Source organism: Phascolarctos cinereus, unplaced genomic scaffold, assembly GCF_003287225.1.
Source record: "Phascolarctos cinereus isolate Bilbo 61053 unplaced genomic scaffold, phaCin_HiC Scaffold_3;HRSCAF=262, whole genome shotgun sequence".
NCBI lineage: Eukaryota > Metazoa > Chordata > Mammalia > Diprotodontia > Phascolarctidae > Phascolarctos > Phascolarctos cinereus.
In genome coordinates, this window is record NW_027555736.1 from 137,862,027 (window position 1) to 137,879,852 (window position 17,826).

At 37.0% G+C, this 17,826-nt stretch overlaps 1 protein-coding gene across 4 annotated transcripts in view; it reads right to left on the reverse strand.

The window, feature by feature from the left end:
- The window catches only part of OTUD7A (OTU deubiquitinase 7A), a 412,217-nt gene that overhangs the window by 290,109 nt on the left and 104,282 nt on the right, over nucleotides 1-17,826 (reverse strand). For 3 of the 4 annotated variants that reach the window (XM_020968629.2, XM_020968633.2, XM_020968631.2), the window contains exon 2: nucleotides 15,612-15,727. The gene's annotated coding sequence lies outside the window, so the exon portion shown is untranslated. Of the gene's footprint in view, nucleotides 1-15,611; nucleotides 15,728-17,047; nucleotides 17,190-17,826 lie in introns of those variants that run through there. The other variant, XM_020968632.2, reaches the window with a different exon arrangement.

Below are 17,826 nucleotides of genomic sequence, written 5' to 3' on the forward strand. Positions count from 1 at the left end.
TCCATGCAGGCAATTAAAAAAAAAAGCAATGCCTTGTAAAGCCAAGCAGTGATATCTTTGTAAAGAATTGTTACAGCAATACATATTTTCCTAACACTTTTAAGGGTTTACAAAGCACTTGCCACACATGAGCCTGGTGAAGTAGGTAATGCCAGTATCATTTTACAAATAAAAGAACTGAGGTACAGAAAGATTAGGTGACTTGCCCAAAGTCACAGCTAGCAAGAAGGAGACTCAGGATTCAAATATTGGTCTTCTATGTGTAAGTTGAGTGTTCTTTCTGCTATACCCTACTGTCAACCCTTAGAATGTTAAGACCTGGAAGGGACCTGAGATGTCTTGATGCCCAACCTCTTCATTCTGCAAGTAAGGAAACAGATTGGAAGGGACTTTCCCAAAGTCTTGGGAAGTTAATAGCAGAACCAATTCCGGTCTACTAAATTCTCGTCCAGCGCCCTTCCCACAACATTGTGCCAGCTTTCCAGGCAACCACTGACTCAGCTTACCTTCAAGGAGAAGTTGAAAGACTCAAAAACTGTCTTGCATGCTCCCTTTTGTTTACAGGATTAAATACAAATTCTCGAGCAGAGCATTCAAAGATCTTTGCATTTTATCTCCAAATTATTTTTTTTTCAAAGCATTGTTAGTCTCCTATGGAATCTCAATGTTTTAACCAAACTATACTACTCATTTCATTAAATGTAACCCATCATCTACTACTACCTCTGGGCATTCACAGAGGACAGCCTCCATGTTGAAATGTACTTCCTTCCTTCTCATCATTGCCTTTTGGAATCTTCCTTCAAGTTTGAGCTCTGGGATAACCTTCTCTATGAAGACTTCCAGACTCCACATTCCCTTCCACTGAAAAAGATTTCTCTATCTTTAAATTTTCTTAGGGTACAATGCATCTATATCTTTACTTTACTCCATCGTACTCCATCTTGTAATGCACATAAATGTATATACAAATCACATCTCCTCTGAATTGACTATAAGCAAAGACTACCATTTTTCATCTTTGGAGTTCCAGCACCTAGTATAGTTTCTTGCACTTACCAGGCATTTAATATATACATATTGAAGTAAATGAAATATGACAATCTTTTGAAAATAATTTAGGAAAAGACATGAATAAAAATTTCACAGGATAGGAAGGCAAGAATAGACAATGTTTGGAGGGTGCCCACACTGAAGAGATCACACACAGGAGCATCAAGGTATTATAATCAATAATATTATTAATAATATAATCAATAATTATATAATTAATAACAATATGGGCAGTTAGGTGGCACAGTGAATAGAGTCCTGGAGTTAATCCTCTGAGTTCAAATCTGGTCTCAGACACTTATTAGCCATGTGACACTGGGCCAGTTACTTAACCCTTTTTGCCTGAGTTTCCTCATCTCAAAAAATGAGCTGGAGAAGGAAATGGCACACCACTCCAGCATCTTTGCCAAGAAAATATCAAATTGGGTCATAAAGAGTCAGATACAAATGAAAAATGACTCAACAAAATCTGATAAAAGCAATCTTAGTTTATAGTCAAAATGTTGAAGTCCATCTTATCCCACAAAATTCTAGGATGAGGTAAACAAAATATTTGAGATGAATAAAAAAAAATGCATCAGTTAGCAATTCAAATAAGAAGTGAGGTGGATACAAGAGTGTGCTGGAGCCAGCTCATAATGGCTTGTAAGCTGATTGTTAAAATGTTACGAGTAAAGGATCAATTTATTGTCAGATTGCCTAGACTTAATAAGGTGATGGAGAAAATATTAATAATGCAGATTAAACTTCATGGCATGTCTTACATACAATGTTTTTTGTTTTGTTTTGTTTTGTTTTGTTTTATCCAGAGAGCTAGTTGTTCAGCATTTTCCAGCATACCCTGGTTCAGCTTCTCTATCATTCCCAAGCAATAGGTCCAGGCAACCCATGACTCCCTCTTTTACCCCAAATCAAATAACTGAGTGGTGATCTCAACTTGTTAATATGGTTCCAATATTTATACTCTATCAAGTAATTTTGTTCTAGAAGAATCCAGCTACATTCAACACAAAAATACATGTTACAGAGAAGACTAACAAGATATATTCTGCAGTTTTTTGAGCTTCCAGGGAAACAGTCTCTATAAAATATAAATAAAAGAATCTGGAACGGTTACTGCAAATGAGGTTATGTCCTCTGATGAGCAACCAAACAATGAAAGTGTTATTCTTGACCCAAGAAAAACAATGAGCAGACTTTCCCATCTAAACAGCAGCAAAAAATATACAGCATTGAATGGTATGAAAATAGCTTTATAAAGCATAAAAATACAAATTGTGTGAACTTTGATGAATACATGAAAAACAGATTTTTAATAAAACGTCAGTTTATAAAATGATTAGATGTCACTGTGGGCTTTTGGCAGAGAAGGAAAAAAAATCTTTGGAAACCACTGAACTAAATTATAGCTTTCTTTAAAAAAAATTCATTGTGAATGTAAAGATTCAGAAGATATTTGGGATAAAGAAAAGATTGATATACTTGAAATGCACGGAAAATGAGGGAAATCGGTCTCTCATACTAAGCTCTTCATCATTTTTCTAATTTTATAGCATAAGTAGAAAACAATCATTCAATGTTAATCGCAGTAGTTATTTTTTTTCTTGTAGAGATAGAAAAGCTCTTGGTAAAAAGAATTTCAAAACTCCTTTATTTATGAAACGTATATAAAAATATTTAGAGAATGAGTATTCTGCTTAATTGAATATTTTGGTTAATTGAGAGTAATCAAAAGTAACATATATGGATTACCAATTAGCAGAGAACTAAAATACAACTAAATTTACTTCATACAAAAGCCCTACTGAAGACAACATGGTGTACTAAATAGGAAGGAACATCTGGGTTCAGGTCCTGCCTCTGACACATATTGCTTGTGATGATCAAGTCATTTAACCTCTCGTTGCCTCAGGCAGCTCTCTAAGACTGCTCCATTATAGACAAGTTCATGATCTGCATCGGTAGAAGTACTTTCCACACTGAAAGTTTCCTCCATTGATGAAATCACAGGCTCAGATCAATCAATCAAACAAAAAGCCCTATTAAGCATAACTGAATTTTTCTTTGGTGATTCACAGGATACTGTAGGGTATTTCATAGCATTACAGATTTAGACACGGAAGAAGCCTTAGAGGACAGTTATCCAAAATCATTATTTTACATATGAGAAAGTTGAGGCTGAGGATGGCTAAGGATCATTATTTTAGAGTTCTAGAATGTTATAGGTGAATGGGACCTAAGAAACCATCCATTTCAACCATTTATGGAGAAGGAAGCTCATCTATAAGAAGTTGGTAGCTGGCCAAAAAACTACTACTTTATCATTGGGAAGAGGGTATTCTTATTATTTGAGTTTTCTGGCTATTTAGCTTCTAGATAAATGAGAGTCTATTAAATAATATTATGTTTTCTCCAATTCCTATACTGTAGAAGATGGTAAACATGGCTTTTACTTTGCCAATGAAGAAAAAGACAAGAAGGCCTAAAGTAATATAGTGAATTAGTACTTAGATGAAGAGTGATACTAGCATTCCCAAAATCACCAAACCTTTAGCCATTGATTTTTCACAGTGCCTGGCACATGAAAAAGCACTTCCAAGACTCTTTTATGACCACCTCTAGCATACTAGGCTTCCTTAAATATTATGTCTTCCGAAAGGGGAAGATTTCAAGAGTTTCCTCCACCCCCATTTACCTTTCCCTATACTCTAACTCTTGCACATCAACTTATTTTTAAAAAAAAATTAGCTGGATTGATTATGAGTTGGCATGATGTCAAGAGCAATAGAATAAGAGTCAGAAGGTCTGGGTTTGGATTCTAGCTCTACTAGCTACTTGGGGCAGGCCACTTACCCTCTGTTGTTTTCAATCTTTTTTGTTCTCAGTTTACAGATGAGAAGGGTAGGCTGAATGATCTTTAAGGTCCCTTCCAGCTCTAAATCCTGTGATGCTATGAAGTACTACAGAGAAACATAAAATGGAATGGTGGTGGGGAAGGGAGGTTCCATAGCCACAGATGAAAAGGCCAACACTTGTATAAACTGAAGAGATACTTATAACTTAATTCTCTTCCTTGACATCAAGTACAGAACTCCCTCCTGCCTAATTCACTTCAGCCCACTCTGGTTTCTCATGTTCACTTCCCTTGCCACGAATTTGAGTGTCTAAGGTTGCTGTTTTTCAGCTCTCCAAAATCTGCTTTTCAGACACCAATTGCGGGGTGTAAGACACTAAGTTTTCAGCAAGTCCTATGGAATAGTGTCCATAGTTCAGTAATTTTAGAGAATAATAATTCTTGACACCTACTATTGCCTGGCAAAGTTTTTCTAGTACACCCAAGCTTTAGATTAAATATATGTGTGTGTGTGTGTATATACGTGTGTGTGTGTGTGTGTGTGTGTATATATATATATACACACACACACATATATATACAAATACACACACACATATATATACACATACACATATTTTTATATATTTATGTTATATGTATGTGTGTATATATATATATATATATATATATATATATATATATATATATATATATATTCAAATCTTGCCCCCAAGCTGCCTTCTGCTGATATAAGAAAGCATATAGGACCTGAATAAGTAGCTTCCTCCTACAGTACTTGGGTAAGTAGCTTCCAACAGAGGCCTCGGTCTAACCAGTACCATTCTCAACTAGATTTCACATTTAAATGAACTGTTCCAATATACCCCAAAGAGGTCAACAAGAGAAACTTTTCAAATTCTGCTTAATTGAATATTCTGGTAAATTGAGAGTAGCCAAAAGTGACACACATGGATTGCCAATTATTATTTTTAATAATAGCTAACTTTTGTACAGAGCTTCAAGGTTTACAAAGTGCTTTACATATGTTAACTCATTTGATCTTCACATCAACCCTGTGAGGTAAGTGGTATAATTATCCTCATTTGACAAATGAGGAAACTGAGGCTAAGAGCAGTTAAATGATTCACCCAGGGTCACACAGCTAGTTTCTGAGAGAAGGTTTGAACCCCAGCTTTCCTGACTCTAAGTTTAATACTCTGTCTACCTAGCTGCCTATTCACATATACCAAAATGTCCACAGTAGTACTTCTATAGCAGGAAAAATTTTAGAAATGCAGTAGATGCACATATATTTGGGTATGGCTCATATGGGTATGGGTATATATCTCAAACAATTAGCAGCTGGATGATCCTTGTTAAATCATTTCATCTTACTGTGCTTTATTTGCTTCATCTGTAAAATGGGCATAATAACAATATCTACCTACCTCAAAGAGTTGCTGATGGGAGCAAATGATATCATACCTAAGACAGTACATAAATGTGAGCTGTTATTATTATCATTATTTAATAGAATATTATCACAAAATTTGAATTACAAATATGAGTATTTCAAAGAAACATGAGAAGATATGCAAAAATTAGAGGAAAGAAAGCAGAGGAAAGAAGAACAACATAGAAAATGACTATAGTGTAAATGAAAACAGCATTAAGAAACATTAGAGCTCTGATTAAATGCAATAATAACTATTGTTTCCAGTATTCCAAAGAGCAAATACATTTCCCTTCCCTTGGAAGAGAGATGATGGACTGAGGATGTGGAGACTAAGAGTAACATGGGACATTTCTTTTGGTGGTGGAGGTAGTGGGGAGAATGGGATGGTTTAGGGAGGAGCTCTCGAAAAGTAACTTCAGATTAAAAAACAATACTTTAAAAAACCTAACTGGCTTAATAACATTATATAATTTGTCGTAGGTCCCACAGCTAGTAAGTGACAAGGATGGTATTCAAACTTCTAACTCCACATCCAGTTTTCTTTACAGTGAACTCAGCCTCAGTTGGGGACCCAATCACTTTCCCATCTCATAACAATTCATAACAACCCTAGGTTCTGGATGTAGGTCTTGATAACATGTTGTCTTTAGAACAGAACTATGATTTCATTGGTGTAAGGAACTCCAGAGGAGGAAACTCCTTTTGCCAGTGCAAATAAGTAACTATTCTGCAACTTTCATAGTCTTAAAGACTGAGATGTTACAATAGTTGTTCACGATCACATGGTCAGGATGTATCAGAAGTAGGCCTTGAACCTGAATCTTCCTGATTCCAAAGTAATTCCTCTATCCATTGCACCACACTACCTCTTAGACACGTTGCAATAAATAATTTCATTGACATGGAACATTATCAACATTTTCACTCATAAAACCCACAAAAATGACTCTCAGAGCCATTTCATCATTATGTGGCATTCAAGAGTCTCCCTACCCTGGCCCAGAATTATTTCTCTACTTCCTCTTGTCTACCTCAACAAAACTGGTTAACATACTGATACCTGGACAACCTTATGCCTTCTCATTTTTGCCTTTGCTCAGACCACGCCACCGCTCATCTACCCCATCACAGCCAACGAAAAGAAATTTTCATATTAGTCATGTCCAAAAAAATTTGTCTCATTCTGCATTCTGAGTCCTTTGCTTCTCTATCAGGAGGTGATTAGCATGTTTCATTAATTCTCTGGAATTCTTGGCCATTACACTGATGAGTTCAGTGAAAGTATGCCCATGACATTCATATATCACAACTAGTTCATCCATTCTCCAAATTATGAGTACCCCCTCAGATTCTGATTCTTTGCTACATCAAAATACCCAAACTAAATATTTTTGTACATCCTTAAAGTTTGCTTTGCTTTAGCACTAATCTCTCCCTTAATCTACTATCTAATTCCTTCTCTCCACTTCTCCCCTTTCCCTCCTACTTCTCCCTGTTGAGTGAAATGTATTTCTGTACCCAGCTGTGTGTCTGTGTATGGGTATTCTTCCTTCTTTTGACCAGTTCAGATGAGAGTGAAGTTCAATACTCCTAGTCCTTGTTTGTATAGATGTCTACTTGTATACTCCTTAATTATGTGAGATAATTTTCCCTAAGATTCCTTTCCCTTCCTTTGCAGTATATTCCTCTTCACCTTTCTTTCTCTTCTTTTTTAAAAATCATCAGGACATAACAGAATACTCTTAACTCTTGACTAATTGGATTCTTTAGATGAACTCTAATGATAATAGGGTTCAAAGGAGTCACATGAATCATCTCCCATATATGAATGTAAGCAGTTTATTCTTGTTTGGTCCTTTAACCATCACTGTTCCTTTATGTTTAACTTTTTATAGTTCTCTTCGCTCCTACATTTGAACTTTGAAGTTCCTCCTCAGCTCCTGTCTTTTCATCAGAAATGCTTGGAAGTACTCTATTTCATTAAAAATCCATTTCCCTCCCTTCCTCATAACATTGTACTCTGTTTTGCTGGAAAAATTATTCTTGGCTATAAATTCATTCCCTTTGCCTTCTGGAATATCACATTCCACTTTCAAATGTGGGTGATCCTGACTGTGGCTCTTTAGTACTTGAACTGTTTTCTTCCTAGTTGTTTGTAGTATTTTTTGTGGATTTTGGTTATGATGTTTTGGGGCATTTTCATTTTGAGGTTTCTTTCTGGAGGTGACCAGCAGATTCTTTCCATTTTTACTTTGCCCTCTGGTTCTAAGACCTGGGTAGTTTTCTTTTCATAGTTCTTGAAATATGATATCTATGCTCTTCTTGGTCATGACATTCAGAAAATTCAATGATTCTTAAATTTTTTCTCCTCAATTAATTTTCCAGGTCATGGGTTTTTTTGGGGGGAGGGGAGGTTGGGTTGTTGGGATTTTGGGATTGTTGGGTTTTTTTTTTTGCTAAAAGATACCTTATATCTTTTTTTTTCTTTAGCCTTTTGAATTTGCTTTAATATTTCTTATTGCCTCATGGAATCATTGGCTTTTCTTTGATCCATTCAAATGTTCAGGGAATTTGTTGATTTGGCAAGGTTTTATAACTTTTGTGTCAAAGTGTTAATTCCCTTTCCATTTCTTTTCTCCATTGCTTTCATTTCTTTTCCAATTTTTTCCCTTTAAGCACTTTCATTTATTAATTTAAAAAAAAACATTTTAAACACTTTTGCTTCCTCTCTTCTGGGATTTCCAATTGAGTTTGTGCTCAATCTCTGGTTTTTTTTCCTTGTAGATGCTTTGGGGTCATTCTCATCTTCTTTATTTGTGTCTTGCCATCTTATATTATCACATGCCATCATAATAGCTCATTATGGTGAGGTTCTTTTATTTTTGTTTGTTTGGTTGCTCTTTCTTCCAGCCTACTTTTTTTAATTATAATTTTATTTTAGGCCTGGGCTCTGCTGCAAGTCTGGGAGGAAAGTCTGAGTTGGTCATGTTGCTACTTTCCTGGTTATTGAGTGTAATATCAGGGACAGGCTGGGTACCTACTAGCTTTCATTACTCTCAGAGTGGTTTCACCCAGGGCAAAGTCTGTTTGCTGGTTTGAGCTCTGCAAGTTCCTGAACTACGTTTGGGCCTTAGCAAGAATAGACTGCTACTGGACCCTGCCCCATCAATCAGCTGGAAAGTTTTGTTAGCTCAGAGTAGCAGAATTGTAGGTTTCTCCTTGGTCTGAGATTCCTTCCTTGGTTATTCCTCTGTTGGCGGGGCTAGATACTAGAAGTGAAACTCTGCTCAGTGCTTGAGGTCTGAGTAAAACCATTGCTGCCGTTGGTTTCTGAACTTCTTCCTTTCTCCAAAGACAACCTAAGGCCTGCCTACCAGGGAATGCCACTCCTCTGCACAGGTCCCCTTCTCAGTCCACCTTCAATCTCTAACCTGGAACTAGGTCCTCTGTATGCAGACCTTTCTGTCTGTCTCCATATGCTGAGGTAGGCTAGACAAATGACTCACTGTCACTTTTTCTGGATTTCCCTTTCAGGATCCTTTCTGTTACATTTCTAGATCTGTTAGGAGGAGTTTTTGGAGAGGATTTTACCTACTGTTTTCTACCACTTCATCATCTTGGCTCTGCCCTTTCCTCTCCCTCTGATCCTTTTTTTTTAATTTTTAATTTTTTTTTATTTTTAGGCAATTGGGGTTAAGTGACTTGCCCAGGGTCACACAGCCAGTAAGTGTCAAGTGTTTTGGTCTGAGGCCGGATTTGAACTCAGGTACTCCTGACTTCAGGGCCAGTGCTCTATCCACTGTGCCACCTAGCTACCCCCTCCCTCTGATTTCTTGTTGCTCATTGTCTATACCACTCATGAGGTATGTTATCATGTACTGTCTTATGTCTTTCATATTCGTTATTTAATTAATCTGTGATTCATTTCCTCCACTTTGACACTTAGGAGCTGCGGTAATCACAAGTAGCTGTGGCAAATGACTTAGTTACTCTGAATTCTAGGCAACTCTCTAAGACTCATTTATTAAGTTATAGATGGGTTGTGTTCTTCACCAGTGAAAGAAGTTCCTATACCAATGAAGTAACATATCCTTAATGTGTTGATGTGTTTTTAATTTATCATGTGTCTTATACTTATCTCCAAAACAAATGGATGACAAAATTCTGATGGCTTGGATGAGATCCTATAATCTTGTGTATGTCTTATGGAACCTCACATGGTGCTTTACACAAAGGATATACTCAACCAATATTTCCTGACTTTATTATATATCATAGCTAACTAGTTGCTACTGCTATTTTTTTGAAAGACAATTTTATACCAATTCACTGAGACAATCCCTGCTACCACTATCCAACTCCAAATATGATACTGCAATCTACTTTTCTTAATCCCATTGAGTGTAATTGCCATAAGACTGGGAATAATTTTTTGGTGTAGACTTCAGATTTTATCAGCATGGGGAGCACCAGGTACAGAGTCACTCTGCATTGATGAAGATCAGTAATTCATTTGTAACTCATAACCTAAGAAAGTGGCTTGGGGGACCTGAGGTCTCATGCTGTTTTTTCCATTGTGGTCACACGGTAACTGGGTATTAGAGGCAGGACTTTAATCCAGGTACTCTTACACCAATGCTATTCCTCTATCTACAACATCAAGCTACCTGTCTTTCATTATGAACCATGGGGGACATAAAACACAACTTCATTTTGTTCCCATGGGCACACACCATTTCCTTCAAATTTGATAGAAGTTCTGGGACCAAATAAGCAAAAACACATAAGAGCTTATATGAATGGCTGAAAAAAACAAAAGTACATTTTACATAGTTTCTTCAGCAACCCACGACATTCCCATATTTGGTTGGAACTCACAAGGAAAATACACATTGTGGCAAAACTTCCAGACTGGTAACAGTGACTGAAAATAACAGCTCTGTGTTATCTGCATTTCTTTAGGAAAGCTCTGCATAAACTACTTTATTTTATAACTGATTATTTTTTTAGCTGCAGAAAGCAAAGACTGAAAGCTACCTAAATGTTGGTTACTCTGGAGTGTAATACTATTCTTATCATGTTTTTAACCACACAGACTGCAGATGGGAGACGGAAGAAATGTCTAGATGAGTCATAGCTCATTTCATATTGCACATATTGCCACATGTATGTATATGTGGGCTGTGTACTGATGGATATATTGGGGGAATGAATATCATAATAGATAGAGGGCCACACATGGCCTAGGATCAATTCTTCTTACATAAAAATGCTGTGTGATGTTTTAACCTCTCAATGTCCCCCACAACTTTCAAAGATTCTCCAAAAGGAAAGCTGCCGATCTTCATTAGTGGAAGGAGTTTCCACAGGGGTATTCTATATACCATAGAATGTACATATGTGTGTGTGTGTGTGTGTGTGTAATACAAACATAAATATAATACAAAATATAATAAAATAAGTAAATACAAAATAAAAATATAAACCATAGGTCCTAACTAAAACCAAAGCAAAATCCTAAACATACTTATGGACATATATATAGGTATCCTTACTATGTTCATGACATTGGGCAAGACATTTACTTTAAGGTTCCTTCCAGCTCTAAACTTATATCACATATAGATTTGTTTAAAAATACAAGCATTTAATAAAAATACCTCCAAGGGAAGAAAAAAAAACAAATCTTGATTCTGTTTCATAAAAGATTCATTTACATTTAAGCCTACAAAATTTTGCTAGTAATACTAATGACTTTTACAATATATTCAACAAACCAGCACACCCCCAATGGTAGTGTTACGTTAAACTCTAAATCGGGGCCAAGCCCATGCATCTAATAATGTCCAAAATATGTTCAAGAAGCAAGAAGTTCTTTCTTTAATCAACTAATGTAGTTGAACAATCAGTTGTTTGAGTAAAATTAACAATATCCCAAATAGTTGTTACTGTACACTGGATTAGGAGTATGGAGACCTGGGATCAGTGTTGATTCTTTCACTCTATGGCTATGAGTGAGTCACTTAGGCTTTCTTCATCTGTAATATGAGGGAGGTTGACTAGATGAAGTGTAACATTCTAGGTGAACCTTTCCCTTGTATCAGTTTTAGATTCTTTTAGTTAAGGTTGAGAGCAGTGGGCTGAGTTCAACAAGTCTAGCCCCCAAAGGTGTTCATGCATTTCATTAAATATTGTGTATTTAGTATATACATTTATATCAGTCTCTTCCCAATCTTGATGCTGTCATCAATTGAATTCCATCCAGATCACTCTCTACACTTTCTTTGTAATTGCCTTAAGTATCTGATTCATTGTCTCCATCCCACAAGGTTCTTGTCATAATCTTCAATATCTTCAATATTCACATTAATAGCTACCCCTCAACAACCTGACCACATAATCTCTCAATTCACTTTCTGCCACACAGTGGCATGATTCCACCTTACATGTTATCATCTCTCAGAATTCCATAATTTTCAAGATGCAGAAATTCCATTCTCTAAGCCCAGCCACCTATCCTTTCACTCTAACTCAGCCCACTATTTACATTAAGTCTTCTTTTCACCCTTATCAAAACCTATTTCTATTCTCTCAGTTTATATTCCCCACTCTGACTTCACTTACTTTCATATCCAGCCTTGGACCCGTTATCCAACATTTTAATGTTTCTCTAGCTGCTAACCTAGAATATCTTGCATCCCCTAACACTCTACCATCCACACCCAGAAAATCTTTACCCTTGGATAATGACCCATATCATCCATTTTCTTCACTCTTATTTCAAGGCTATTTATTATAGTAATAGAAAATAATGAAATACAGACTGATTTCACCACTATACCTTGATGGTAGATAATCTCAGTTAGGTTCTTGATATTCCTTTATAATACTTCTCAACTCCCTATCACACTTCCCCCACAGTGACTGTTCCAAACATTTTCTTTCTTCCTCTCTCCCCTAACCATCTCCTTTTACAGCAAATGTCAGTCTCCTCCAATATTATAAAGCTGTAGGCCATGACCTCCCTAAACTCCCTTGTTCTATTACCAAAACCTTACCCATAACTCTCTTTCCCTTTGGTGAAAAAAACAAAACAAAACAAAACACACCCCTATTTTTCACTAGGCCTTTTAAAATCTGCCTTTACTTTTCTGTCACTCCTAATCTTGTTTTATCACATAAACACTTTTTCAAGTATATTCAGTCTCTCCCTCTCCCTTGGTATCTTCTCATTAGCCTGCAAATACACATAAGTCTTCCTAACATATGCCCCCCACCAAAAAAAAAAGCCTTTCTTTGAAAAATGTTCTATTTGAATGAAAAACATTGTTCAAATTGCCTGCAATGCCTGCTCTTAGATAAGACACAATGCCTAAACTCAAGGAGTTTTGCACAAGCTATTCCATGTGTCTGGAATGCCTTCCTGCACCCCCTTGTCTGCTTAATCATAATCATCATTTGTAGCCCAACTTAAATATCACCGAGGTATATTCAACTAGGCAGTGCATTGGAATTCAGGAAGACCTGAGTTCAAGCCCTACCTTAGATAACTATATGTTCCTGGGCAAATCACTTCATCTCCATTTGCCCTGATTTCCTCAACTGAAAAATGGGGATAATAATGCCCCCTATCTCACACAGTTATTGTGAGGATCAAATGAAATAATATTTGTCAAGTGCCTAGCACAGTACCTGGCATATAATAAGTGCTCTATTGTTGTTGTTGGGTCGTTTCAGTCATGACCAACTCTTTGTGACCCTGTATTTGAGGGTTTTTTGACAAAGGTACTGGAACAGTTTGACATTTCACTCTCCAGCTCATTTTTACAGATGAGGAAGCTGAGGCAAACAGGGTTAAGTGACTTTCCCAGGATCATATAGCCAAGTAAGTAAATGTTTGAGATTGGACTGGAACTCAGGTCCTCCTGACTCTGAGGCTGGTACTATATCCACTGCACTAAGTGCTAATTTATATAAATGCTAACTATTATTATTACTATCGTGCTTCATGATTTTTTCTTGATCCTCCCCCACTTCAACTTGCCCCTGATTTATAACTTCTTTCTCCAGTGTTTTCTTTTGAAACTTTACAATATGCTTACCATACAATAGTTTATATCAAAGTTATCTCACTGTATTTTATTTCCTTTTCACATTGAAATATCTATGAGGGTAGGCACTGCTTTTTTATTAAGGTCCTGAATCTCTTCCAACAATTTGCCCATTGCTTTTCACTCAGGAGTAGTAATAGTAGTAACAGTAGTAATAATAGTAGGAGGAGGAGGAGGAGTAAGAATAGTAAAAATAAGTAAGATTTATATAGGACCCTAAGGTTTGCAAAGAGGAGTAGTAATAGTAGTAACAATAATAGTAACAGTAGTAGTAGTACCAGTAGCAGTAGTAGTAACAATAATAAGAATAACTAGGATTTATATAGGACTCTAAGGTTTGCAAAGAGCTTTCAGGTTATCTCATTTGACTTCACATATTAAGTGATAAGGGCAGGTTAGGTGGGGTGGCACAGTGGATAGAGTGCCAGGCCTGGAGTCAAGAAGACTCATCTTCCTGAGTGCAAATCTGACCTCAGACAAGTCACTTAAACATATTTGCTCCCGTTTCCTCATCTATAAAGTGAACTGGAGAAGGAAATGGCAAATCCAGTATCTTTGCCAAGAAAACCCTAAATGGGGTCGCAAATAGTTAGAAATGACTTTAAAATGAACTGAACAACTAAGTGAAAGGTGCTCGATAAATGCTGTGTTGATTTGAAGATAACATGGTGCTCATTGCTGTGAGGATTCAAACAGGAGACTTGGTCCCTTGCCCTTTAGGACCTCACAGTTTCAATGGGGCCATCAGACATATACACAATGGAAAGTTTAACATCATATTTAAGCCATCCATATTCCATGTATAATGAGTGGTTCAAAGAAGAGTCACCACAGGAGATACAAGGAAGGAGAGATTGCTGTGAACTGGAGTAGAAAAAGAAGACTTCATAAAGGAAAAGGAAAAGGATGGTTCCCTTTAGGAAAGATCTAGAAAGGAAGGAGTACTTTGTACCACAAAGAGGGTGTAACTCTTTAAGATTCCCTATTGATTATCAATTATCTGAAACTACTGAAAATGATGAATCTGGGAGCTACACACTATTCAAATGAATTTTTTGCTCAAATTTTCCTAACAAATGTGATAACTAGCATTGAAAAGAATGAAAGAAAGAAGGAAAAGCAGAGGAAGAAAAAAGCTTAAGACAAGTTAAAAGCATTGAAAACAGTTACCCCCTTACAGGATAGTAGGCACTTAAGGGGGTGGTGGGGTGGGGTTTTCCTTTTTTATGGAAGAGAATGCTTTGGATGAGTTTCTCTGGAATGTGTATTGGAAGCCATTTTGATGCAAAGGAAAAAATAACCATGGGCTTTAACTAAATTAAGGTTCATCTGTTCTTTAGGTAGAATCAATCAGTTTCTCTTCTTCAATTAGGCAGGAAGCCAAAAGACATTAAGAGAATGGTCCACATCCACATAAGCTCTCCACTTACTTTTCTGCATTTTCTAAGGGATTGTCCTACAAACCTGAAGCAAGTACTGTTTGAGGGATTTCCTGCCATAGAGCTAGACCATAGAGAAAAGTCTACTTCACAATGCCCTTCGATAACTATAATATTCAACTAATGGCAAATGTGCTATAAGGATCTATGTTAGGGCTTCCAGCCCATCCAATTCACTTCTTACTATAGCAGATTTATTTTAAACATTCAATCTATTACAAGTATTTAATATGTACTTATGTGCTAGCATTGTGTCAAGCACTGGGGAATACAAGAAAAGTCAAACAAACAAAAAAATTCCTACCCTCAAGGAGATTATATTCTTTCTAATAACATGGAGATTACACTGTTAATTTATAACAACAATAAGGAGATGACATTCTTTTTAATAACACAACATGTAAACAATAAGTCCATACAAGATATATACAAAGGTGGTGGAGAAACAACCTTAGCTTTAAGAATAATTTATTCAAAAGATAAGCAAGACTGAGTGGGGAAAATAGAGACTTAGCTTAGAATGGATCAGAATTACCCCATCCATCAAAGTTCATCACTTTTTAGCCAGTAGCTTTTGGTCCAAGTTAAAGCTAATAAACCAGCTTTGCCCCTTTGAAAATTTTGATGTCAGATATTAAGCTCTTTGCTCCTTTCTAAGCAAACCATTGAATCTCCTGGGAAGAGAGAGTAGCGGAACCAAAGACTAAAATACTCACTGCTAGTTATTTACTTCAGCAGCAGTGGTTTCCATTTGGTGTCCAGACATCACTAAGCATAACTTCTGATGGAAACCGCAGAATTGATAGCAGCCCACTAGGAGACACTGTCAACCCTATAAATTAGATTGGAGAGAAAAGCATCATTGAAACAGCAGAAAGCTGGTAAACATTTTCTTCCTTTATAAGAATAAACTAACCATGGAGGACACATGGACCACACAAAGAAGAATACTGGATTGTCAGTAACCTCAATGTCCTGCTCAGACTGCTTTAATTATGAAGGCCTGTAGTTCTATTCACTGATGGGGTGGTTTTGATTAGTGGGAAAGTTAAGGAACAGTGATAACAAAGCAACACAATTTATCCCTCCACCCTTTCCCCACCCCGACCCTCCCCCACACATACATACATACTTTATAGGATTAGCATTTAGGGAAAGTAAGGTTCCAGTGGAATTTGACTACAGCAATCAATCACATTTAATGATCTTGTTTCTTGCTGAATTTCTAAGTGCTCAAATAGATAAATGTTCAAAAAACACACTGTGAGCTCTCTCTCTCTCTCTCTCTCTCTCTCTCTCTCTCTCTCTCTCTCTCTCTCACACACACACACCACACACACACACACATACACACTCATTCAAGACACTAAAAGATAAGCCCCAAAACACAGTGGCTTGATTTTCAGAATGGTAAAAAAAAAAAAAAAAGATCCTGCTTCTACCAAGATGATCATTTTTCATAAGATTGTAATACCACTCATCTAGGTCCATCCAAATGAACACAGCTGTGGTTGAAAGGCCATAAAAAAGAGACTTTTTCCAACAGGAGATCATGCACTGGGAGTAGGAAACAGAGAAGATTAATAATATAAAGTATATTTGCTTAAGAGATCAAAATCTTGCATAGCCTGTTAATCAGAGCTTGAACTTTAGCGCAAACATGTTCACTGCTTTCTATTTATCAAAAGGAACACGGGATTCATTAGCTTCTCAATTCAGCGATTTGCTTTCGACTACCAACTCATCAAGAGCTCGTTTTCAGTCTAGCATTCACCAAATTAATATGTAAGGGGTGAAAAAGACGCAAGGTTTCTATTCAAAAATGCTAAATAAACTGTCAGAGGGCAACGATGCTGCTTAGCCCCTGCTATCTGCAGAAGCCTATGCAGAAGTCTGCTGTCCAGTTTCACACTGGGAAATGCCAGCAGAACTACAAGCAAGCTGATTTCAGCAGATGGGAAAAGAGCTAAGGCCAGGACAGCATGGACAGAGAAAATCAATCAACTGGGCTGGCAAAAAGGGTGACTTCACAGCCGACAATGCCAGCCATGCAGAGTAATGATCTTTTAGAGTAGGAGAAATGAAGAATCCAAGTGTCACACAGGGCAGAGGGGGGGATATAAGATTGGATCAGGGGGAGATAGTTACTCACCAAATCTGTTCATTATTTGCAGGCAGAAAATTAAACCATATTTCCTGTTTATCTGAAAGGCTGTGAGTAGGGAGATTCTGAGTGGTGATGAGCAGTTGATTCAGCCCCTGCCCCCTCACTGCTATTACTGCTCACTAAAGCATTCAGAGAGCTCAGCTTGCCTCTGTCTGTTACATTCACAGGCTCAACAATGTTGCTTATCAGCAAGGGCAGTCCCAGTTCTCAGCAGCTCCACAGTGGCTTGGGCATATTTGACTTTATTCCATATAATACCACTGATTTATGAAGCAGACAGTGGAAAACCTATTTTCAAGTTATTTAGACTTTCCAGGGTTCTCTCTGAAAGTTCTGCTGTGTGACCTCTGATTAGGTCACAGGGAGCAGAAACGGCTCCAGCGCCCATTGGCTTTGGGAATAAAATAACAAAAAATCCCAAACTGAGATATCACACAAACAAACCAAAAACCTCTCTATTCTGTAGCCTTGTAAGAGGACTATATAGCTAAACTTGAAGGGCACCGTGGAGGTCATATAATTTAACACCTTCATTTTAAAGATGTAGAAAATGAGGCCAAGACAAGTTAAGTGACTCGCCCAAGGTCACGCACTATAATAAGTAGTAGAAGCAGGATTCAAACCCAGGCTTCTAAGTCCAAATCCACTACCCTTTCCACTGTATTATGCTATTTGAATCACCTTAAAAAGAGTCAAAAATATTTCAAAAGGACATAGAGCTTCATTACGCGACACTAGCAAAACCGTAGTGACTTTTGTTTTGA